Below are 25,593 nucleotides of genomic sequence, written 5' to 3' on the forward strand. Positions count from 1 at the left end.
TTAGCATAGTATTAATTAGTCATAGGTTGTACAATTACATTGTGGCCATAAAGCCATACATCAACTGCTAAGTGAATATTACATTGTACATAAAACATTATGTTTTTCTAGCATTCACATCGTGCACATAGAGTCATACATCATAAGTGGGCACTAGGTCGTACATGAAACAATCTGTTGTTTTAGCATATGTATTGTATTTTCAATAGTGTAGGTAAGTGAAGTAAATAGCTTTTATGTCAATCTATTGAGAAATAATTGCATGAATTTGAGATTTAAGTTCTTGTTACAGGTACATTAGCAATACCCTTCTTCATTTAAAACATCGTGGCACTGTCATTTTGAGTTTAGGTCAATTTCATTCCGAGCATTGCCCGTCCAGGGTGTACTGTGCACCGATGCAATAAAAGATGTTGGTTGGGTAATTTTTGGTATATTATATATTATGTGTGTGTGTGTGTGTGTGTGTGTGTGTGTGTGTGTGTGTGTGTGTGTGTGTGTGTGTGTGTGTGTGTGTGTGTGTGTGTGTGTGTGTGTGTGTGTGTGTGTGTGTGTGTGTGTGTGTGTGTGTGTGTGTGTGTGTGTTTGTTACATAAAATTTCCGTCATCAAATTTCCAAAGAGGATATATACATGGTAGTATCTTTGATGAAAACCCAAAATACATAAGGCAATGGATGCAAGAGTTGGAGAGAGAAATTTTTAGTGATATTGACAAAGAAAGTATCATTAGCCTTTCTCAAAGCACATATATTGACAAAGAATGGGCTGACACAATAGAAAACCTTATGTATGAGAATTACCCCATGCATTCTCTGATGGAGAGTAACCTTGAAGGATTATTCTGATGACAGCATGGATTATCCTAGTGTTGAAAATATCTTCGATTCATGTTCTGTTTCACAAACTAATTCTTTGCAACAAGAAACATATGCATCAACTAGTCACCAACAAGATAATGTTCATATGGGGAGCTCTTCCAACCAACTCTTAGTTCAATGTGCAACTGCAATACCTAAAGGTAAACTAGAATTAGCATCACATATAATTGCAAAATTGAGAGACACGGTCTCAATTCTATGAGACCCAATGGAAATAATTTCAGTTTACATGGTGGAGGTTCTTGTTGTATGAATAACATATTCAGGAAAAGGATTATACAATGCTTTGAATTGTAAGGAGCCACCAAGCATTGATACTTTATCTGTGATGCAAATATTATTTGAAGTTTGTCAATATTTCAAATTTGGTTGCATGGTGGCCAATGGTGCAATTTATGAATCCTTCAAGGATGATAAAAAGGTTCATACTAGATTTTGATGTTGGGTAAGGCAGTCAGTACATAAGCCTCTTAAAGGCCCTTATAGAACGGCTTGGTGGGCCTCCACACTTGCGCATAATTTCCGTAGATGATCATGCATTTGTAAGACATATTTTTGGGGGATTGGATATTGTAGGAATGCGGCTTGAACAAAATTCATAATCCATTAGTGCTTCTTTAAAATTTATATCGATTATAGAAAAGGTTGGAGATGTCTAACCATGGATGCTTGAGATAAATCCAAATGAGGTTTTAGAACTCAACTTTGCATTTCAACTACATCACATGCCCAATGAAAGTGTGTCTACAAAGAACCCACGTGACTAACTTCTGAGGATGTTGAAGTCTCTCAACCATAAATTGGTCATAGTAGTAGAACAAGAGATTAACACTAATACCTCACCTTTCTTGCCCCGGTTCATGGAAGCATTAAACTATCACTCATCAGTGTTTGAGTCTCTATATGCTACACTTAAAAGGGATAGCAGAGATCGTATGAATATTGAAAAATAATGCCTTGCTCGAGACATAGTGAACATAATTACTTTTGAAGGGGAAGAAATTATTAAGAGGTATGAAGTCGCAGGAAAATGAGGCACTAGAATGACTATGGAAGGCTTTAGTGTGTATCCTCTTAGTGCTAATGTTAAGGACATAGTTAAATATTTGCTCCATCAATCATACTGCAATAGATAAAAGACTAAGGAAGAAGGAACTATGTATTTTGGTTGGTTGGGCACAATTCTCATTGCAGCATCTGCTTGGCATTGAGAAGAAAGGATTGTAGGAAGGTTCTTCTACAATAATTTATTATAATTTGTTAATACCATTGCAGAAATTGCATCTGACTTTCATGTGTGTCAGGGAAGAGTTCCAAAATTTTCTTCCTTATGCAGGTAGAGAGGAAAATATGAAGGCTTGCTAAAATCAGTGATATGCCCACCTGCACAATGGGAAATAGAATAGAGACAATTACTATTTAACTTTCAGGAACTTATGCTTGAGTAGTTGAGAAGTATTGGATTTTTTTCTCATGATCTTGAGTATAGAGTCTCATAATAAACTAGATGAAAAATCAAGTCTCTCTTTCACATGTTTGAACCAAGACTATATCACTGATATTACAACAACAAAATAAATAATTTCAGTCTATAGAAAGGTAGCACAATGGCAACATACTTGAATTTATTGGGTGCTTCAAACAATCTTGTCCTGAAGATAGGATTCCAGGTTGTTTGCAATTTTTAATTGGAGAAGTTGGCTCTAATTTTGGAAATTTGTTGGCTCTGCTATAGCTATCATTTTTCATTAATTCTTCACCAAGCCTTTTTCTTGGACTCGCTAAAGGAGTCTCATTTTTTGCATCCTTTATATGAGTAAACCTTCAATCCAACACTAGTTTTCCATACAAACTTTCAAAGAGAGAAACTAGCAGTTCAAAGCATATACAAGACCTCCTTATATAACAAATGCATGTGACTCCAAATTGTGGAAAAAGTTCTCAACTTTAGCTAATGCTAAAGAAAACAAAGAAATTTTGTTTGAAATCTCTAATGACATGCTTGGATAGCCTATTCTCGTAGAACTGCAAAAATGTACCATGATTTTTCCTCTACGTTGCTATCTTGTGAAGGATAATATTTGCCTCCATTATCTATTATTCTGATAGATCCTGCTTCCCGATCCATTAGTTTTGACTTCGACAAGCACTAATGAGAATTAGAGATTGTATTCCATTACACAAAGATGGATTGAAAGGGAAAATTTGACGAAGCATTGTATTTCATGTTGAGGTCTCAAATTCTTGGTTCCATACAAATAGAAACTGCTAAAAGATATCTACAAACCACCTGAACATTAAAAATGTTTAGTCTTAGAACGTTGAAGTAAATCTGTAAAGAATGTAGCATTAGATTTCTTAGCTCATGTGAAAGCCCTAATGTTCTATTATATTTTCCAGTGATAAAAATCTCATGAAAATCTGTAACGATTGTGCCATTGTGTATGGTTAGCCTTAAAAGCCCTAGATTTCTATATTCTTCCATGTAATTTGAACATAACACCATCAAATACCAGAATAATCAATGTCCATTCTCAAACAACTTTGAAATTTGGAGAACCGAGACATAAACCATTCAATCAAACTATAGAATCTTGATCCTTAACTCAATGCACTTCTTCCCAAACTCTGTTGTTTTTTTAAACAAAATATTAAGCACAACCTCCTCAAGTTCTTTTATAGAGAGCCTTCATTTATGAAATCTTGTCTGTAAGCCAAAATAGACTCAAACATTTCCATTGAAAGCTCAGAATAACTAAACTAGAAAGAACCCTTCAATATATCTTAATGATATTTTTTTCTCTTTGATTCTTTCACTTAAAACAATGTTTTGAGCATGGTCTCTTTCAACAGATTTAGTTCAAGGAATACACTATCTTATTTAATGAAATATTTCTAGAAAGTCAAAATATGGCCAATTTTTCCAATCAAGAACTGAAAATAACTACATCAGTGGAAAGCATATAGGATTCATGACAACGACAAGAAAAATAATGGTACTTTGCAATTTTAGCACCCTTTTGCAGAAAAATATCTTTTGCTGAACTCGTTTGATGGCAAAGAAACACAAATGAATTGTTGGAAGTGATGCATGAAGAGATATGGTGGCTCAGGGATCGATTCTAGGTAATGTTTATGTGATTGCAAACCAATATTGTTTAGATGCAGGTTTGCGAGGTTAAGGGATACATGAAATGGCAAAAAACTACCATGAGGATTTGAATCTAAAGTCGAGATAGGATGTTTACCATATATCCAATCATGTCATCGATGACCATATATTTTTCTTTTAATCAAACGAATTTTCAAAGAATTTGGAATATTTTACATCTTTTATTATCTAAGCAAAATAATATTTTTGGTGGGATGGTTTTTGTTGGAGCCTTGGACATTGGACATCATCTAAGGGGAAACACCGTTACCATCCTAGGGCCTACAAGTGGTTTTTAAGGCTTATTAATAATATAGACTATGAAAATGGTACAAAAGCACCCCCTAGTGCCTCTAAGGTGATTAGTTGGCCTAGTGATGCTCATGGAGACTATTTAAGGGACGGTTCTTGGGGCCTTGAACATTGTTCAATGATGAAAACTAGTCCATGAGGGACCAAAAGAGGCATAACATAATGTTCATGGTTCATGTATAATTTCCCAAGCCACTCCAATACAACCCCTACAAAGAAAATATTTTTCCCATGCATGTTGTATGGAAAATGTTTAATATTTTACTATAATTCTTAATTCCTCTTGACTGCTACTATAGATTTTGGAATATCTAACATGAAAAAGTGCTTGAAATTTTTCATGTTATATGTTGATGCCTATTGCTACACTTTTTATCTTGCAACCTTTATTCTTCTAGCAATTGTTGGCTTGAGGGGGCTTGGACGCAGGTTCAGAGTTAGTTGTGTTAACCAACAAAACCCTACACTATCGTCCCTTTCAGCAACAACCCACATAGCGCAAGTTGCAGTATCACCTAAAGCGATATTAGGGGATGCCAAAACTAGGTTTCTACATCCAGAGGACTATGTGATGTGTTTCTATCAAACTTAGGCTTTATCTTGACCTTTGTGAACCCTAACCCTTAAGACCCAGAAATTACAATCTTTAACAATTAGCAGATTTATGCCCTTCGTTGACTAAGCTAAACATGCATAACATCATATAAATAAACAGATCTACATCTTCACGAATCTAATAAGTATTTTTCCTAATTAATTGCATTCAACAGATCATAAACATTGTAAATTCAAGATAAACAACAATACATAGATACACAGATATTTCTTCAAAACAAGCCTTTATTATGCTTCAGATCTTCAATTGTAGTCTTTCCAACCCTGTGCACATAGTTATAGGGGCCTGTGAACTCAGCTATAGATTTACGAAGGCCTCTGTGCACACAACTGCAAGAGCCTTCCCCTTTTCCCATGTATAGAACGTATTCAAATCATGCACTATTCTTCCATCCTTCGCTATATCTCTATGAGTCTTACATGACTCCCTATTATATTCTTATTCATTACAATACCATGGTTCACAAACCATGGGCAAGTCTCAAAACAAATTGAATCTTAACAAACTAAGGCGCTTTCACTTTCTAAAATCCCCTTTGACTCCTATCGACCTACACTACTCGCGCACTGCCCCTCAAAATGCGGAGACTTTACAATATTTGAGAAAACTTTAAAAAAATTACTGTGTGGACCCCATCCCAACAAGCCCCCAAAACAAAGTCGTGACTCTTCTTGAATCACTGTGCTGGCGTTGTCTAGACCTTTTATTGCATACCACTGAACTCAATCTTCAATGCTTGAAGATTTGTTGCTCCCTGCATGGCGATGTGATGAACTTCTTCTACCAGTTTCTCAATAGTTGGACCTTCGACTACAAGGGCCATGGTTCTATATGTTTGTTGTAGGGCCTTTAACTCACTCTAAATGATCTGTGATAGCTCGATTGCCTCATCATCCCATGGTTGCATCCTTGAGGATATAATGGAGGCCTTCTGATGCAACTCATCAATATGGGTCTAGGTGAACTTTCCTTCTTGGAGTCTAGTGAACCTTTGCATAGGTGCTAAGGTCCATGTTGTTGCCTTGATCTCGTCAAACTCTAGTTTTTTTTCATAGATGTCTGCTTCAATCATTTGCAAATGTGTATCCTCCTATAGGGAGGTCCACATCTCCATTGTCTGCTCGAACAATTGGCAACAATCCTTGACTGCAACTTCCAGAGTGGTCATATCTTCTTTAACAATAGCCTTGTGCTACTCCCTAACTTCCGAAGGAGTGGTTGGTTGTAGCTTAAGTTGAAGTTCTGAAATCTGCAATTACAGCTCAAACCAAACCTTTCCAATTTCCTCCTTGGATTCCTTTACCGCGGCAGCTAACTTCATAAGTTTCTCTGCTGAGGCCGCTTTTGCTGGAATTTGGAGCTCAGGGAGCTCTTTGCATACTTGGGTAAGGGTGGTCTCTAGCTGTTGATTCTTCTGTATCGCCTCATCGCGGGCCTGCAAGGCCTGCACTTTCTCTTTAAGGATCTGTTGATTGTTAGTTTTTACCCCGTTGATAATCAACAATTCATGTTTCTCCCGGATTCAAAGCTCATTTGAAACTCCTTGGTGTAGTCAATGCAAGGTCTGGATCGGTAGTGCTGCAAGGTTGATGCTTAGATTCTTCAAGATCTATTTGCACTCTTGGTCTTCGACTGTCTCAAACTGGAGAGAGCCCCCTGGTAGTGGTATTGGGTGGATCCCGAATGCCATTTCTATTGCACTAAATCTCAACACACTCAATTGATTCACGCTCGCTTGTCCCACTCTTTCCAAGATCACCCCTTTCTAGACCTACAATTCCTTCAGCCCCTGTGGTACTTTGTCCAATACCTCGTGGTACTAGTCCTTGATGTGTCCCTAGATAGTTTCAGTGGAGGAGTAGACAACATCTGCTATCTCATCAAGGTCCCCCTCTGTGAGGACCAATGGTGTTGTACTCGCATACTTATCAGACTTCTGATTCTTGCGAGGTCTCATGGCACTGTGCTTCTACCTCGTTCTGCCCTTGAAGGGGAACTCTAAGTTTGTGCCCCCTTCTTCTTCACCTTCAATTCACCTCAACATCATTTTGCACGGTCTCAGGGTCTTCGAGAGCAATAGTGACCTACGATGTTGCTACTTGTGCAACTTTCTTCTTTGGCGCTTATTTTTCTTTTGAAAGAACCTTTTCTTTCAGTTCTTCCTTTTCTTTTGTCGAAGCCTTTTATCTCAATGGTTCCTTCTCTCTTGTATAGGCCTTTTCTTATTGCACTTCCTATTCTTTATGTGCTGCCTTTTCTTTCTGGGCTACCTTTCCTTTGGTAGAAACCTTATGTGCCTATTTCTCTTTTTCCTTCTTGGTCGTTGTCACAAATCCAATGGTTCCCTCAAAATCTCCTTCATTAATGCTCTTTTGGTGGTAAATTTCCAAAGATATGTGCCTTAAATGCTTTCCCCTCGCTCCCTTTAATGAAAAAATATCCATCCCATCATCTATAGTCCTTTCAATGATTACTTTCTGGTCAAGCTGCACAGGACCCACCTTGCTAGCGCAACTCCTTTGTCATAGCTCCCATCTGCGCCTTTCTCTGAATTATTGCGCAGCCAATTTGTTTCGCCAAACTATCCTTCTTGCATCTTAGTTTATAGTCCCGCACTTCCTTGCAACTGCTTGAAGTACTAAGAATGTCCTGCATCCATATAGTCATTGCACAGGTGTGGGATCACCCATCTACAACTTCAACTGACTCCCATTGATTCTTCCAGGATATAGCTCCCCATTCAGCTTCACGAGCTAAATTGCACCTCCATTTGTAAGCTCCTTGAAGATGTATGGTCCCAGCCAATGCATCTGAAATTATCCTAGAAACTTCTTAAACATGCTATCATACATCAATACTAAATCTCCATTTTTAAAGGTGCACTACTTAATGTGGCAATCATGTTGTGCCTTTTCTATAGGCTTCTGTACCTATAGATGAAAACCTTCCAAGAAGTGATCTTCTTCTAACTCAAGTATTTGCCTGAGGCATTCATCCATTTTATCCCGATCTTCCAACTCTGTAACTGTAGAAATCCTCAAACTGGGTAGGATGTGCTCCATTGGCATCACCGCCTCTTTTCCATAAACTAGCCTAAATGGTGTTTATCCACTCAACAACTGATACGCACACATCCCAATCGTTCCTATTCACGTTACAGATCTTATTCAAATCATTCTCCATGATCTTATTAACGGATTCAATTGTTCCATTTTCTTGAGGATGGTATGGTGTGCTCTTCTAATGATACATCTGGAACTCTTCAAGCAAAGTAGTAATTGTCTCATTCAGGAAATGAAAACCCCTATCATTCATCAAAATCTTAGGACATCCAAACCTAGATAGAATGTACTCAAATATAAACTTCGTGGTGTTAGCCATGCTGCAATCTTTCACAGGCTACGCCTCATCCCACCTGGTCAAGTATTTTATCATTGTTATGATGTATCGTGCTCCTGTCTTCACTCCTAGTGGTTGAATAGGTCCCACAAAATCTATTTCCCATTTATCAAATGCCTGGAACAAGACTTACAGGTTTAGAGGAAATTCATCCCTTCGCGACAGCTTCCCAATCTTCTGACAGACATCGCACACCCTATAATACTCCTTGGAATCCTTGTGCATAGTTGGACACCATATCCTAGCGTATACGATCTTCTGTGCAGTTGCTCTTCCAAAATAATGTCCTCCAGCAACTCCTCCATGTGCTTCAGCGAGGATACTTTGTCTTTCATAATCCAATACATACCTATGCAGAACTTCATCTGAGCCCATTTTATACAAGTGTCCTGCAATGACAGAGAAATCTATGGCCCTGACCACCAATTATTTCTTCTATTGTGTCATATATCCTTCAGGAGTTGGACCTGTATTCAAGAATTAGATTATATTTGCAAAATGTTGATCTGCAACGCGCACATCCAAGAGTCGTGCATCAGGCAATCCTTCTTCAAGACGTGTAGGTTCTTCACCATTCTCAATCTGCAAAAGGTGATATGGTCCAACATTTAACCTCCTTGGCTTCACAACTACTTCAAAGTTGTGTTGCTAAAACAACAGTAACCACCTACAAATCTCCCCCCCAACACAGGCTTGTTGACTAGGTACTTCAAAGAGGAATGGTCGGTGTACATTTTGAAGTGCTCACCGAAGAAATAATGTCTAAACTTCTGGAGTGCATATACCATCGCCAACCCTTTGCGCTCCGTTATTGAGTAATTATTCTTCTCCTTAGATAGTTTTCTGCTTGCAAATGCAATCAGGCGGTCGATATCTCTTGTGCCTAATTGGGTTAAAACTGCTCCTAATGCTATGCGGGATGCATCCATGTGTACATGGAATTCCTTCTTCTAATCAAGAAACACTAGAATAGGTGTTGTAACCATTTTTTCCTTCAAAACATCTAATCTTTTTTGGTAGTCATCATGCCATCAAAACATCGAATCCTTCTCCAAAAATTTTCCATGGGCATAATGATCTGCGCATATGCCTTAATGAACTTTCTATATTATCCTATATGGCCCAATGTTGAACGCAACTGTTTTACATTCCTGGAGGCTACAAATTGATAATCACTGCAATTTTATTAGGGTCCACGATCCACCCTTGCTTACAAATGACGTGGCCCAAAAGTATCCCGTATGGCATGCAAAATATTCACTTCTTCAGATTGAATCTGATACTTCCTACAAGTATCCAGCATCAGGCGAAGACTCGAAACATGCTTTTTAAGTAAACCAAATGCCATCCAATCTTCAAAGTAAACCTCTGAAAACTTATGAATAAATTCCTTAAAGGCTGTGACTACCACCCTAGAAAAAATCACAGGGGCATTCTTAAGTCCAAAGGGCATAATTGTACACTGAAAAGAGCCCCATTATGTAGCAAAGGTAGTCTCACTTTGATCTTCTGGTGTGACCTTGATCTGGTGATATCCTGAGAACCCATCTGTAAAAGAGTAGGCTTCTTGACCACTGACATTTTCTAAGACTTCATCTGTGATTGGCGTAGGGAATGGATCATGTACACAAGCATCATTCAACTTCCTTAGATCTATGCATATCCTAATTTCACCCTTTGTCTTCTTCTCCTGAACCACCATAGGGATAACCCAATATGATTCCTATATAGGTTCAATAATTCATGCTGCAATCATCTTATCCAATTTTTCACACACTTTTTCTTTGTATTTAGGATTCAACCGGTATGGGTGTTGCTTTATCGGCTTCGCATATGGCTTTAGATTGATCTTCATAACACCTAGATCACCCACTATCCCTTTTAGATTATAGAACTTTTTTGGAAACAAGTCCTGGTATTCCCGCAGTAACTCTGCGACCTTGTCAAGCGTGTCCTCATCCCACTAATCACCTATATTCACAAACTTCAACTGCTCTTCTGAACCAATGTTAACTTGCATGGTTTTCAATGGTTTGGAAATGTCAGGAACTTCTACCTTAGGCCCGACAAGTTCGCATTGTCCCTATGACGCAGGGATATTGATATTCCTGGGGTCTTCCTCGCCTTCTCCTATGGTAATATTGTAGCATTCCAGGGCATGGAACAACTATGTACTCCAGTCTAGTTGTACCCATGTGATAGGCTCTACAAGCGTTCTAAATATTGCAGCCTTGATTTCCTATAATGCTTCTTCAATACATTCAAATCCATCCTCAAAACTAAATGTTAATAAGAATATTTCCTTCATAACATCCCACTCTGTGGTTCCTTGTCGCATATCTATTTCTAAATACCAGTTCATTGGAATAGTATCCAAATTGTGGCAGACTATATGTATCCATTCAGGTTGCGGTTATGTTGACAGTGTTGGACCCGCCAACATTCACGGGATCTCCCCGATATGAAGTCCCAACTAGACCTCACACCATTTGGTGTAGGAATCCCATTTAGTACGATGGACTGATTTCCATTATCTTAAAGATATGCCTTAGCTCTTACTTGTCATCACATGAGAGTGGTTTACGTATTCTTCGAACAGTGAGGTTCGCATCCCTGGTGAGTGCTTAGTGTCGCTTGTGGCAAGGTTCTTTCACTGTAGAGGGAGAGGGTGAGAGCGAGTATCAAGTCAAAAGGGAATAGTCCCAACTCTGTTAGAGACACTCAACACATAAGGACATGCATAGCTTCCAGCAGATGCGGCAGTCGCAAAGAAAAAGGTGAACACATAGCACGTACAACACCCAATGGAATAGTCCACACGAGTGTGACGATCATTATAACAAGTTTACGATAATGAATATGTTGAGTGTCTGACGGAATAGTCCACATGGGTGAGATAATGTTAACAACTGATGCAACACATTTCTAATAGCATATGTACTACAACAACTGAAATAGTTCAACTGTCTTAATATATGTTAAAACAACATGCATTACAAGCATCCAAAGAATAGTCTTACAAATGAATACAATACATGTGTGAAAACATGTTGGCCTGTTAACAAGATACTGAATTAAGCGAAATTTCCAAGACACATTCATACACCATTACATCACTAACCCTAATAGGGGAGCGTTGGAGCCACTGCTCACTCCTAAAAGAAAAGATTACATACTCTCAAGGTTATGTGGGAGGAGCCAAGGTTAAAAGTCCCTTCCATGTATAGATCAGGGGTTTATATAGCCAAGGGTCAAACTAACCCTTCTGACTATTCAACTTCCCTCATGACTATTTGACTTACATGACTCTTCAACTTTACATGTGGGTCTCTTAGACTTCTACATTACATTACATTGATTAAAAAACTATGGCCCACAATACTGATGTGGCCGAGATGACTCATGACATGACTCAACACAACAATGCTGGTATGTTCATGCTGATGGTGGTGTCCATGTCGAGCCGCAGTGCTGCTAAGTGATGAGTGTGCTCTTGGTGTATCATATCTTCACCTCCGCATGGCAAGGCGTGAAGAGTCTTTGATGGTCTTGGTGTTCACTGGATAGTTCATGCATGCGCATGTGTCTCCTTCACTTGCTACTTGGTACACTTCGTGTGTTCATCCATTCACAAACAAGTCTCCTAGCATGCGCTCTTTGTTCATCTCATTCATCATGGAGCCATGTCTCATCCATGTACCTGTATCTGCAATCATTCATGACGAGACGAAATCAAATCCATAAATCTCCTAGTCTACCAAACTGTTTCGGTCAGCTAGAGGAAATCCCATGAAAACTACGCAGTTTTTAGGAGGAGCAGTAGGTCGGCTAATAGGGTGATTGTCTGATAGAACTACATAAATTTCCAATATAATATGGTGAATGGCAGTGGGTGCCTGTCCTTCATGTTTGCGCAATTTTTTTAATCAGAGGAGGTGGGCATGCTAGTAGCTTCTACGCAATTTTTTGGAGGACTAAAGCCCGGGGTCACTGCCTCGTCAAACTTTCTAGTTCACCAGTGGGAAGCTTGATAAATTTCCTTGCAGCCAATGCAGATTGAGATGAATTGCTTAGAAACATCTACGTTGTTCTGGGTGACAGTCAAACGGTTGATTCCAATATTTCCCAATGCATAATAGATGGGAAGCAACCTCAAGCTCTGCACAGTTCTGGGCTTCAGTACATGAACATTAAGGGCTAAGTGATCCACATGGCTCTAGACACACGCAGAAGTCCAAGATGGCTCACAAATGGTCAAAATTCAAAGTGGTTAAATTGCTCTCAGACTAGCACCAGATCGAAGTGCTCGTCGCCCTGATTCCAACGGTGCGAATGACGCTCAAATCAGAGCTCGTATGGAGGAGTTAGATCAAGTCAAAGTTGTGGTCAAAGTTGGGCAGTGGCCCAGGTTTAAATGTCCTGTAGTTTCACCATCAACCGACAGGGAACATAGAACCCGAGAAGCAGGTGAATTTGTTGCCTCTTTAATTTGTCTAATATCTCTTATATTAGACAAAATAAAAAATGTCTATTTATAAGAAAAAATAAAAAATAAAAATAAAAACATAAAGGGTGGCAGGTCAGCACCCCCTCCACACCACAACCCCAAACCATATGCAAATAACCGCATTAAAACAAATCAAATAAAAATGGTAGTGATGGGTGTCACCCAACCACCCCCCCATGGTCAACGAAATGTTATGTGTCAGATATATCAATGGTTGGGGGGAGCGGGGGGGTGGTGGGAGGGGGCACCCCGGGTGGAACCGCGCCATAAAAAAATCACAGTCATAAATTAATGTAGTGGATCCAGTGGGGATTGAACTCACCCAACCAACATGGGCCGACCCCCACTGGGCGGCCCCATGTGGCAATACGCCAATCACACAACCATATAACCGTTACAAAAATGCGCCAAGCGCCAACAGAATGCTTCAAGTAATAAAATTGTTGCCAAGGTTGGGGGTCAGCGGGATTCGAACTGCGACCACCCCACCTCCACTTCTCCACCATAATCACTAGACCATAGGTGGTAGCGTTGTAAAGTCTGCCACCTAGCCAAAATATAAACGCTTGTTTCTGAGTGTGATAGGTAAGGAAAGACAGAACAGAGAGCGCGTATGGCCGAATGAGGAAAATGAAGTTGGAGGTGGAACCATGTCTAGGAGGAACCATGATTTGCAACTCCAAGGGGCATAACTATGATGGCATGGATTTCGAGACAGAATCTTTTGTAGAGAATATTCCTTGATCCCTGAAAGATTCCATGGGGAGGTAAATTTTCATTTTGCCAGAATGATATGAAGTTTATAGTCATTTTAACGAGAATTTCATAGGGAACACGATGGTGAAATCAAAATAGCCATCCCAGAAGAATATTTGCAGATTACCAGCAAAGCAGAATCTTTGAAGAATCTTGAGGGAATCTTCCAAATTAGTTGGAGGCTAAAATTCGCTAGAGTCAGAAGGTAGCCAGTTATACTGAAAAGTCTCATAATCTCGCAATGATGATGATGGCGAGATCAAATTTTTTATCTTAGTTACATATCTCCTTTCAACCCAGAGAACAGAATCTTTGGAGAATCTAAGGGGAATCTAAAAGATTCCTACAGGCCCAAATTTTGATAGTGTCGGAATTCGACAAATGGATAGTCGATTTTACACCTCTCAATGAGATAAATTCAGTCGTGCAGTCTTTTTTTGTAGTTGAGGCTTCCATTTTCGGCCAAATTTAGAGGTGAATGTACATGAATCAGTCAAGTCATGTTTTCCTTCATAATTTCTAAGATGATGTATTATGTTTTGAGATCCCTATTTGATGTTATGTTGTGGCATCGCTTTTGCCACATTATGTGAGATGTATTTAGCTTTCATGCTATGCATTTTTGTAGAGATCCATGTGTAACTATGTTGAAGGGATACTCATTGCTACATTGTGTGAGATCATTTTAGTTTGTCATGCTGAGAGGAAACCTACTTGAGTGAAAATTCCTGTAAGTGGAACGTCTTTTGGAGAGACAAACCACTCTTGTTTGAGGGCATATTACCTTGCTATAAAAACGTGTTTTCCATGTACATCATCATCATTCCCAACATTATATGAAGCGGCCTCCACCATCTTGACACTAGGCCCAGAGACATAGTCCACACTGGACGAACTCTGTTATCAAATGTCTCATGTTTTGACTTGCTGATCATTGTCATGTTTCCTCTTTCTTAAGAATGCATATGCATTCATTTATGCTCTTTTAAATGAAATTCTAACAACATCACAGAAGTAAAATGTCCTGGATGATTTTGATAGCTGAAGGAACCTAGATAACTAAGACTTCACAGTGCAACTCAATAGAGGTCTGGCTACTGGAGGGTGATCCGATCGATAGAGTTTCAACAAAATGACTAAGTGTGTGATTGATTGAAGTCTTTAATACATGACCTTGCGTACACACACTCAACATGAATCGGAAACAATACACCTTAAACGAACAAGACAACATATGCTCAGTGTGACTGACTACGGGACTGTCTAATGGTGAGAGAAACAAGTGTGACACTTCGGATAGACATTTGGATGACCATGATGACACTTGCATGACAATACTTAAAACATCGTGTGTAAGTACGATAGATGTTTACATGGTGAACACAGCTCAAACACAACCTTCAATATCACCAGAACGAGGTCACAAGCATGACATAGCAATCAACATGTCGAAGATGAAAGTTGGTTAAACAAGTGAAAAGGAAGTAATACATGTATAAGAAACACATAAAATGACTTTTCGTGTTTGCGCACATGCATGTTACTGAGGACGGGATGATATGACAATGACAAGTAGTCTTGCAAACTCAGCTAAGAGGTGTACATTGAAAGGTGTTCTTTACTTACCATACTTACCCTCAATATGATCATGCATCTGAAAGAGTTTGCATGCGGCCTTGATATTTTGCATTACTTGGTTCCTTGGTCCTTCTCCTCAACTCCTTTTGAGTGATCTCAGCATGTCACCTTTTCCCGTAGTAACTAAGAGGTAGATTTGCATAATTTCAGCGGACGGTGACTGATGTGAGAATGAGGCCCTGGGAGGCCCATCTGGACAGTTTCTGCATGCAAGACAAATAAGGAAACTTGGGCAACACTGTGCACTTTTGAGGCATAGGAGATTGTTGCAGGATGAGGGTCCTTAGAGGACAACTCTGTGCAATTTCTGAGTCCAGCGCAGCCTGACTGCTCTAGGCATTTTTGGAGAGCAGTGTTGGCTTCCTAATTTCTCTACTCATTTTTGTAGAGCAGTGTTGGTTGGGGTGTCTGCGGGTTGCGGGGTTTCAGCAGGCAAGGGAGGTTGGGGTCTCTACGCACTATAGGGTTTCAACAGGCAAGGGAGGAAGCTTGATGGTTGTAGAAGCATAGTGCACAGATCTGGGAAGCTGGATGAGGCTACATTTCTCGAGAAAATTTTTAAGTGTGAGATTAGCGAAATGTATCTAAACATTGACAGGAATTGAATGTGATTGCACATAGACACCTAGTGACACAATGTAGACCATATAGAATGCATAATACATACTTTTCTTGATGCAACAACCTTGGCGACAAGAGTGCGTGAAGTGAGAGCAAAACATGTCTATTTGATGACAACCACTCATGCACACATGTTTTCCCTTGAAGCAAAACAACATTCCTTTTGCATGACAAACAACAGCCCCTATGCCCAAAGATAACACATGTTGCATAAAGATGAGAACATGAACAACTCTTAAGATCAAGGAGGGGAGCTTAAAATCATCAGCTTACCAACAAGAGACCAAGGATGATTGATCACAGGATCCAAGGTAGGCTCTGAAATTTTCATGCGAGCCAAAATTTAGGAGGGTGTTGTAGCAGCTACAACACTTGGTGACGCACTGGTAGAACTCCAACTCTCTTAATGGACCTTGTTTCGTGAAAAGCGATTCTAACCCTTTCGGAAGTATTGTTCGATTCTTTGATCATCGTGGTTTCCACACTAGCTTGATTGAAAGATTTAGCACCTCCCATGCTCTTGATCGCTCAACACACATTCCAAGCCAATTCAACTCATTTTTTTCAATCAGGGATGAGGGGTATATCAGTGCACAAGGAATATTACTATCAAGGTTTAAGTTTCATCTTTGGTGTTTCTCCACAGCCAGTAGGCCTGGACGGTACCCCGGTGGAGTCACACAGGAACACAAGCATCGCTCCATTTCCAGTGAGCCTGGTCAGCACCCTGGTGGAGTTACTTGCATCATGTCTCTACGCAGGAAGCCTTTCTCCTCTTTTTCCTTATTAATTTTATTTTTTTCAAAACATTTCACATTTTTTTTCATTTTTTTTTTCAAGAACTGTGCATAAGCACTTATTTATTCCAGAGGCAAAAGGGAGCTTCCAAGTTATTGAGATCAGAAGAGGTTGTTCCTTCAGAGAAGTATGTTATGTATATCTCAGACATACTTTTTAAGGTTTTCCCCCTCACCTTACTCCACTTGATTGAGCTGAAAAGGGTTAACCCAAAACAATGGATTAGAGTAGGTGGTACTAGTTAGAGTGCAAGTGTTGTGTTTTCACCAAGACTCACTCTAATAAAACATATTTTCCATCAAGAAATTATTGATTGAAGACAACAAGTTCTTCATAAAGAGATAGGACAACAGATAACCAGATGTTGATAGTTGTACAAGTCCTATTAGATTTGCCTAGCTTGTCTCAAGAGCCAAACACGATTTCACAAGAAGCTAGCCTACGGGTACAAGCAAACAAAGAAAGAAAAAATAAAAAAGCAGAAGCAAAGCAAGAGAAAAATAGGTAAGCAAAGCAAGCAACCAAGCAAACCAAACCAAGTAAGAAATCAAACAAACATTCAAACTAGAATGAAAAGAAAAGGAAGAAGAAAAGACTACTCCTACTCCTATGCTAAATAGTGTATGCACCTACTCACATGAAGAGATATTTCCAATGCGGGCACCAGTGCATTGACTCGCCCATGGTGTGAAGGCATGGCTCGCGAAAAGCACAGTCGAGCGAACCAACAAACATGAAAGATATAACAATGAAGAGAAACACACTCTAAGTTTAAACGCATCCACAGAAAAGAAAAGAGTGAAAGCACAAGACAAACACTTTGTGGACTTACCATGGTGTTGTGACACACTACGTACATATGATAATCATATGCACTCTCTTAACTATGACAGACAAGCAAACATGAGAAAAAGAGACAACTTACGCCTTGCAAGTGTGCTTGTTTTGAATGATTCCTCTAGTGCATAAGTGATGGGATCATGTGATTCTGTGGAGCAAGTAAAATATGTGCGTTGGATTGATCTTCAGTGCATATAGATGAGTGGTGAGGAGCCTTGGGTGTTTCACAAATTTTCTCAATGAAATATTTGTCCTCCCAACTATAAAATGATGGACTGACATCAAGTGTGTTCTACGAATGATCAAAGTAGATGCATCCATGGATGGATTTACACAAGGAAAATAAGAGATACCAAAATCATCAAAGATGTCAAGAAAAAGTGGAGGAGGCATGGACAAAAGGAGGTCATCCTTCATCGCGGGTTCATGCCTAGATGCTCAGTCACAATCTTTGTAAATGGCATCGTAGTTTAGTTGTGCAACATCAAATCCATCAATAGCGAGTAGAGCATCATAAACTGTAATAAGGGGGGAGGCTAAAGAGGAGGAGGGTAGCAAGGAAAAAAAAGTAATAGGGAGAGAAGGAGGAATAGAGGGGAGGGAAGGGACTGAAGGAGAACATCAAGGAGGAAAGAGCGAAGGAGAGTCATGGGAGAAAAATTAGGTTGTCTTTAGGATCCAAGGGGGAGAATGTGATTCATGGAAGGACACTAAGGCACAAAAACACAATAAGAGATAGGCAAGGAACTAGAAAAAAAAGGTTCATGCTTGGAGAGGGAGGGCCCTACTATGAGGCTGGAGGAGCTTGTCTAATAGTGTCTAGAAAAATCAATTGAAGTTTAAGATCAAGAGCACTCTTCTATGCATGACACAAGGGAGAAAAATAGGCTCGAGATTATGATATTCTAGGAGTCGCTTGAATGTGTGGAGTGTTGAGAGGTTTTTCATTGATGTCAAAGCAAGGTACATTGATGAATTGGAAGTAACCCTTGATAGGTTTCATGTCTCATGATTCTTCTTGAGAAATTTTCAAGCCTTCTTAAAGACTTCCACCAAGGAATTCACTATCCCCTGAAGTTGATTATAATTCCATTCCTAAATGAATTCAAGTTCACACAGTCTGTTGAGAAAAAGCTTCAAGGCTCTCATAATGTGAGGAAACAATTGCATAATAAAAATGCAATAGAATATGAATAGTCTAAACATGTGTGTAGATAAATAAATAATAAACATATCTATGCCTATGTGTTGATTGTATGCATATGGTATCACAGTCTCAAAGATGTGTATGGTGAACTCTTATCTAGTGGGTATTTGATCCGACTTTGTGAAGGAAAAGGAGCATTATTCGTCACAGTTGATCACATGAATTAGAGGCTTCAAGTGTCCCTGAAACACTTTGTACTTTACATGAGTCATCTACATTATTTGCATAGAAGATGACAGTTGAGGTAGTGAACACATTATCTGATGATGGTCAAATGCCATTGTCCAAACATGGGTTGGGGGATGTCACTATTTGCATAAAATCTTTGTCAAATTACATAAACCAGATATCATTGTCAAATAGCCTATGTTCAATAGACATGGGCATCTTGAGTGTAAAATCTTCCCTACTTTTACAAGAGGTTTCTATGGTAGATGTAGTGTACCTATGGGGGAGAATACAAGGTACAGAGGGAGGTAACCAAGGTAATAATGAGATGTAAGGATAATAAATAAATGGGCCATAGTTAATAAATAAAGTTGTTAACCCGCATAATGTGAGGGACCACAAGTTAGTTAGGAAATAACTTGATAAGCCTATTGTATTGGATATATGGTATTGAGAGACCCATGGTTATTACCCATGGATTTGTATGTATGATTCCTGTATAGAGGCTAGAGACTCCCCATTGAGGAGGTCAAGTATTGTTTTTGTATTAACAAGCGATGGCTTGTGGAGTGATCTCCTTCCTTAAGGAGTAATTGTATGGTGTTACCCTACCTCAAGGGTTTTATTAATAAAGATATGAAATTCTTATATTCTATTGTGTTATTTCTTGGGCATATTTGGTACTTTTATTATATTTTCTAGCTAGATCTATTACAGGTGGTATCAGAGCACTTTGTTGGGTGAAAAGGGGAAGCATTTTTTTTTTCATTTTTTGCAGTTATTGAGTATATTTGCATTATCATATATTTGTAGATATGTTTTATTACAAGAATGTAGTATACCTAGGGGGGACAATATGGGTTATGAAGGGAGGTACTCAAGGTAATAATGAGATGTAAGGATAATGAATAAATGAGCCATAGTTATAAATAAAGTGGTTAAGCCGCATAATGTATGGGACGACAAGTAGTTAGGAAATAATGTGATAAGCCCATAGTATTGGGTATATGGTATTGAGAGACCCATGGTATTGTATGTATGAAGCCTATATAGATGTTAGAGACATCGCGTTAAGGAGGTCAAGTATTGGGTTTGTATTGACCAGCGATGGCTTGTGGAGTGGTCTCTTTCCTTAAGGAGTAATTGTATGGCGTTACCCTACCTCAAGGGTTTTATTAATAAAGATCTGAAATTCTTATCTTCTATTGTGTTATTTCTTGGGCATATTTGGTATTTTTATTATATTTTCTGGTTAGATCTATTACAAGTGGTATCAGAGCACTTTCTTGGGCGAAGAGGAGAAGATTTTTTTTCTTCATTTTTGCAGTTATTGGGTATATTTTCATTAACATATATTTGCAAGTCTGGTTTATAACAAGAATGTAGCATACCTAGGGGGGACAATATGGGGCACAGAGGGAGTTACCCAAGGTAATAATTAGATATAAGGATAACAAAAAAATGGTCCATAGTTAATAAATAAAGTGGTTAACCCGCATAATGTAAGGGACCACAAGTAGCTAGGAAATAATATGATAAGCCCATTGTATCGGATATATGGTATTGAGAGCCCCATGGTTATTACCCATGGTATTGTATGTATGAAGCCTATATAGAGGTGAGAGACTCCCCATTGAGGAGGTCAAGTGTTGGTTTTGTATTGACAAGCGATGGCTTGTGGAGTGATCTCCTTCCTTAAGGAGTAATTGTATGGTGTTACTCTACCTCAAGGGTTTTATTAATAAAGATATGAAGTTCTTATCTTCTATTGTGTTATTTCTTGGGCATATTTGGTTATTTTATTATGTTTGCAGGTGTATTTTATTACAATAGATCCGACCAGAGGAAGTAGAACAACTTGGCTAGAAGATAACCCTCAGAACTTACAGATTTGTCGCAGCATGATCTGTGCAAGGCGTAGAAAAATATGTCACTGTGCATGCGATAACTAGAAATGAATATTTCTCATCATCAACATTAAGATTGCAACATTGCAAAGGAGATACTCCAGTGCAAGGCTCAATTTCTATAGTCCAAGAAAATAGTCATCGAGGTTTGAGGAGCGATCATGGTCCTATAGTAAGCCATCAGGAATAGACAGAAATCGAATTTTCCAGACTCACTGCTTCAGCTCATGATCAGGATCACCTCTTGTAGAACATTCAACCATGTGTTTCTGGAACGATTCAGTATTAACGAAGGTGATGAAAAATCCTCACATAGCCATATACATGAGAGCATTAACATGACTTTGTGAAGGAAAGGGCATAATCGCTGTGTGCAAATCACATTGCATGTTCTAGTCTTCAATATCCATTGTCCTCCTCTTCATATTAACTTAGATTCTTACACATTCTCTTGCCTTGTCCACCAATCAGACTGCAAGCCATGCACCTATGAGCACTGCGAGTCTAATATATTCATGACCATACTGGTGAATATATGCATGTTTATGAGTCAATCTACCTAGGGACACTGTGGTGTAAGTTAGTTTCAACATGAAAGGTTGTTTTTGGTTTTAATTATATTGTTATGATGCGAGGTATTTCTCATAAAGTTTCATTAGAATTGATTAATTTTCCATTTAAATTAATCTAAAATATTATATCGTTTATGTTTTATTTTATTTTATCGAAAATTATATATTTAATTTATTTTAATAAATATCATATATTTTATCTAGAATTTAGGAATATGATGAACATTTTCCATCTTAATTTTCACAATGTTTATTATATATATTTAATATTAATTATTACAAGAAATGAAACTACATTCAATAATAAAATGCTTAGTAAAACTTAATTAAAATAATTCAATTACAAGCATAAAAAAACAAAAATAATAAATATATCAAAGATTATTATATTTCTTTGCCTAATACAATTGTATTATTACAAAATTATTATTTTTTATTTTAATTTAACTATATTTAAATTAAGTCACAACTACTAACACATATTAATTACTCTAATAATAATTTAAATAAATAATTTTTAAAAATAGAAGACATTTAACCGCTACAAAACTATTTTTACCCCCAATGTTACATAGCATGTATTAATTACTCTAATCATGATTTAAATACTTTTTGAAAATTGAAGAAATTTAAACCTTACAAAACTATTTTGACGTTAATGTTACATGAAAAAATCTAAAAATAAAATATTCAAACTTTTTGTTGTTGACTTCCATAGATTGGATCCACCAAAGTTTCGCTGATTTCCCTGATTCCACGCCATATGTAACTCTGCTGCCAGACAAACGCTCAATCTTCTGCCCGAAATTTTGGATAGAGAAACTGAGCCACATCCCAAAATAAATACTGTCGCTGCAATCGGATTGATTTGTTAGTATCGTTATTTTTAAGGCTACATTTTTAAAAATAGTAAATTCTTATCTGACCGATTGTCATAAGTATTTTTAATTATTAAATCTCTATCATTATTATATAAGATAAACATCATATTAATGATAAGATAAACATCATATTTTTTTAATTAATACTGTAACTACTCCATTATATACGCAAACGAAATCTTTACATATTTAATTATAATATAAATAATATTTGATATTCTTACAATGTAATGATAATTAATTTTTATTGGGTTTGGAGTATGTCTTAAAATTATTTTTGTTTGGTTAAGAGTTTGTCTTTTTTGAATGTAACAAAATAGGGTAATGACCCAAGATCAACATATATTTGGCAGGGGTGAAACCTTGCACCCTTACACCTTTACAGACTACCACCTAGTTATTTCAGGACGCGTAGTTTTCCTTGAATAACCGTGATGAATCAACCTACATTCCTAAATAATAACTAGAGATAACTATATTCACTATTGTTTAACAACCAAATTATAATATATTGTCTGTTTTGAAGAAATGCAACCAGCAAAACATATGTCATATGTCGATGGATGCGGTTGTACAGAATTGACTTATTACGTTTAACTATATACTATGTTTTAGTACAAATATGCTTCTATTAACTTTAGTGTCCGAAGAAGTGCCTATCTGCCTTTACTAAAGGTTGATTAAAATATAATTTTAGTTTTTAAATAAAATGAATATCTATAGTAATAATTATATACACAATGGCTTCAATAAATTGATTTAAAATTGACTTTATAGTAATAATTATATATAGAATGGCTTCAGTAAATTGATTTAAAATTCACTTAATTTATTGTCGATGTTTTTATGACCATTCTTTAACATGTTAATTTCTGATTAAAATATAATTTTAGTTTTTAAATAAAAAGAATATTTATAATAATAATTATATATACAATAGCTTCAGTAAATTGATTTAAAATTCACTTTCCTTAAAAATTTATGACCATTCTTTAACATATTAATTTCGAAACCACATTTTTTCATTCATGCCCAATATTTTGTTACAATAACATAGGTTTCAACAAACATATTTAAACAAGAAGATGCTATCATTTTCACCTCCCATCACTATATTATCTAACGATATATCCTTTAGCATATCTTTTCAAAATATATCCTTTAGCATATCTTTTCAAAATAATGGTAGTGGAAATTTTTCAGATTCTATATATTTTTTTGGATAAAAAAATTCTTTAAATAGAATAAAAGTAACATTTATAAATTTGTATACATAAGTACAAATCTAACATGAGTCGAGAGGGATCAAATTTCTTAACATGAAAACATTTTTAGATAGTAAAATGAATGTGTTATTTTTCATTGTTTAAATTGTATTTTTGAATGTTGATGATGATGATGATGATGATGATGGTTAACGTCCACTGAGACCAAATTGGTCTATCGGACCTATAATTTTCTTAGTTTTTAATTATCTGGCTCCTCGTCTTTCTTGGCGAGATTAGTGCTATAGCTTTCTTTTTTTTTCTCTACAGTCTTCCAACTTCCTTTATCTTGCATCTCCTTCATCTCTTCAGGTTCATGGGACATTGGTGTCTTAGCTTCGTGTTCTATTGTGTTCGTCCTTTTGAAGATAGTCGAAGAAGAAGTTTGGTCTAGGAGATTTGCTTTGCTATTAAATGAAGATTTATTTTGCGCGGTATTTGAATCTTCATAATTGTTGATGCTTGAGGGGTTGTCGAGTTCACTTTTTTGTTGTTGGGTGGGGCTTTCTCCCTACTTGTCTTGAGAGTTGTTTCTTTCTTGCCCGATTTCTTGTGATTCAGATTTTTCTCTAGAGTATTCTTCTTTGATGACAGTGTAATGTTATTTTTGTGCTCCTTCCCACCATGTAGATCTGTGGTGGTTTTTTCTAGCAGAATTTTTCTGGGAGGCTTTTGGGCAATTTTTGGCTAGATGGCTGGTGTCAAAGAAGGATCGACATCTGAAGAGGATACTTTTATAATCAAGTTTCTGGTTCCACACATAGTCTTTACTTGTTAGGTTTATTTCAGCTGGGAATCCGACGTTGAAGTCCATTTCCACACAAATGCGTGCATAGGTGGTTCTGGCATATTCCTCTGTTTCTGGGCACCTACAGTAAAATTTTCCAATTGCATTTCCAATGGCTTTTAGCGAGGAGAGATTCAAATAGAGTACATATAGGACCAAATAAGCATTTTAACCATAAAAACTTAATTTTTTCATGATATATACAATTTTTTTAAATGATATATAATGTATATAATATGTTATTTATTGTTAACATATTTTTAAGCATATGCCAATATTTATTCTTATTAAAGTATTTATCAATAACCAAAATATAAGATTTAAACATCTTACTCACATTTTTCTTACTTCTAATTATTTTACAACTTATTCAATTTTTTTATTATAGCCGACATCATTTTTTTTATTTAGAACGTAATTTTCTTTTTTATTTTTTTTTAGAGAATAGACTGACTGACAAACTTATACATCCCCGGGCCATAGAATGAGCCTCTTAACTCGAACCTCTTAACTCAACAAAAATAAAACTGCAAAATATAAAAATAAAAAATGCAACTCATCATGTTTTGTACTGCAAGTTCTAATTATTTCATATTTCAAACTCTAAATATAAGTGCAAACTCTAGAGACACTTTATTTCCTATTGCAAACTCTAATTATAAGTGCAGACTCTAGAGACAAACTTTGAGTTATAACGATTTTTAGTCCGTGCCATCTAGCAATGGCATAGGACTATAGTAATTAGTTTGTAGTCATTTAGCATTACTTGGTCTTCGGTTTTCTAAAAATTTCTTATTTCATGTCTTTTCATGTTCGTTATTTACCTTGTCATTGAACTTGATGGTCTTATTTGGCCTCTTCCTGAGGCAGAAGAGGCTAGATTATAGTTTATTCTAATTTTACGTTGTTCATATTTTTAAAATGTTTCAGACTACTGAACTTATGTTAACATTAGTTTGAGTTGCTTCCTATGGTTGCAGTGGTGTTAACATTAGTTTGAGTTGCTTGCTATGGTTGCAGTGGAGCAACAACTTCAGGTACTACACATGGATGCATGCAGATTACAGGTGGATGGATGCATGCAATCGATTGCTTAACTGACTGTGGATCTGCTTCAAGCTCTCTGTCTGGCTTTGGAATTGGATATTTGGCAAAAGAAGCTGAAGCATATCTAAGCCTGCACAGAAGTTCACAGATCTGATCATTTGAAGCTCACAAATCTGAGCATTTGAGGAGTTGCAGAGTCCATGCCATTTTTTTGGATGCCTTCGGGTAGGCTGTGAACAGT

At 37.3% G+C, this 25,593-nt stretch overlaps 1 pseudogene; it reads left to right on the forward strand.

Annotated features, from left to right (window-relative positions):
• Positions 1-410: 410 nt before the first annotated feature.
• LOC149155876 (scarecrow-like protein 1 pseudogene) lies at positions 411-2,091 on the forward strand (annotated as a pseudogene).
• Positions 2,092-25,593: the final 23,502 nt, after the last annotated feature.

Source organism: Pinus tabuliformis, chromosome 9 (assembly GCF_031772625.1).
Source record: "Pinus tabuliformis cultivar Carrire ecotype Pingquan chromosome 9, CPIR1, whole genome shotgun sequence".
NCBI lineage: Eukaryota > Viridiplantae > Streptophyta > Pinopsida > Pinales > Pinaceae > Pinus > Pinus tabuliformis.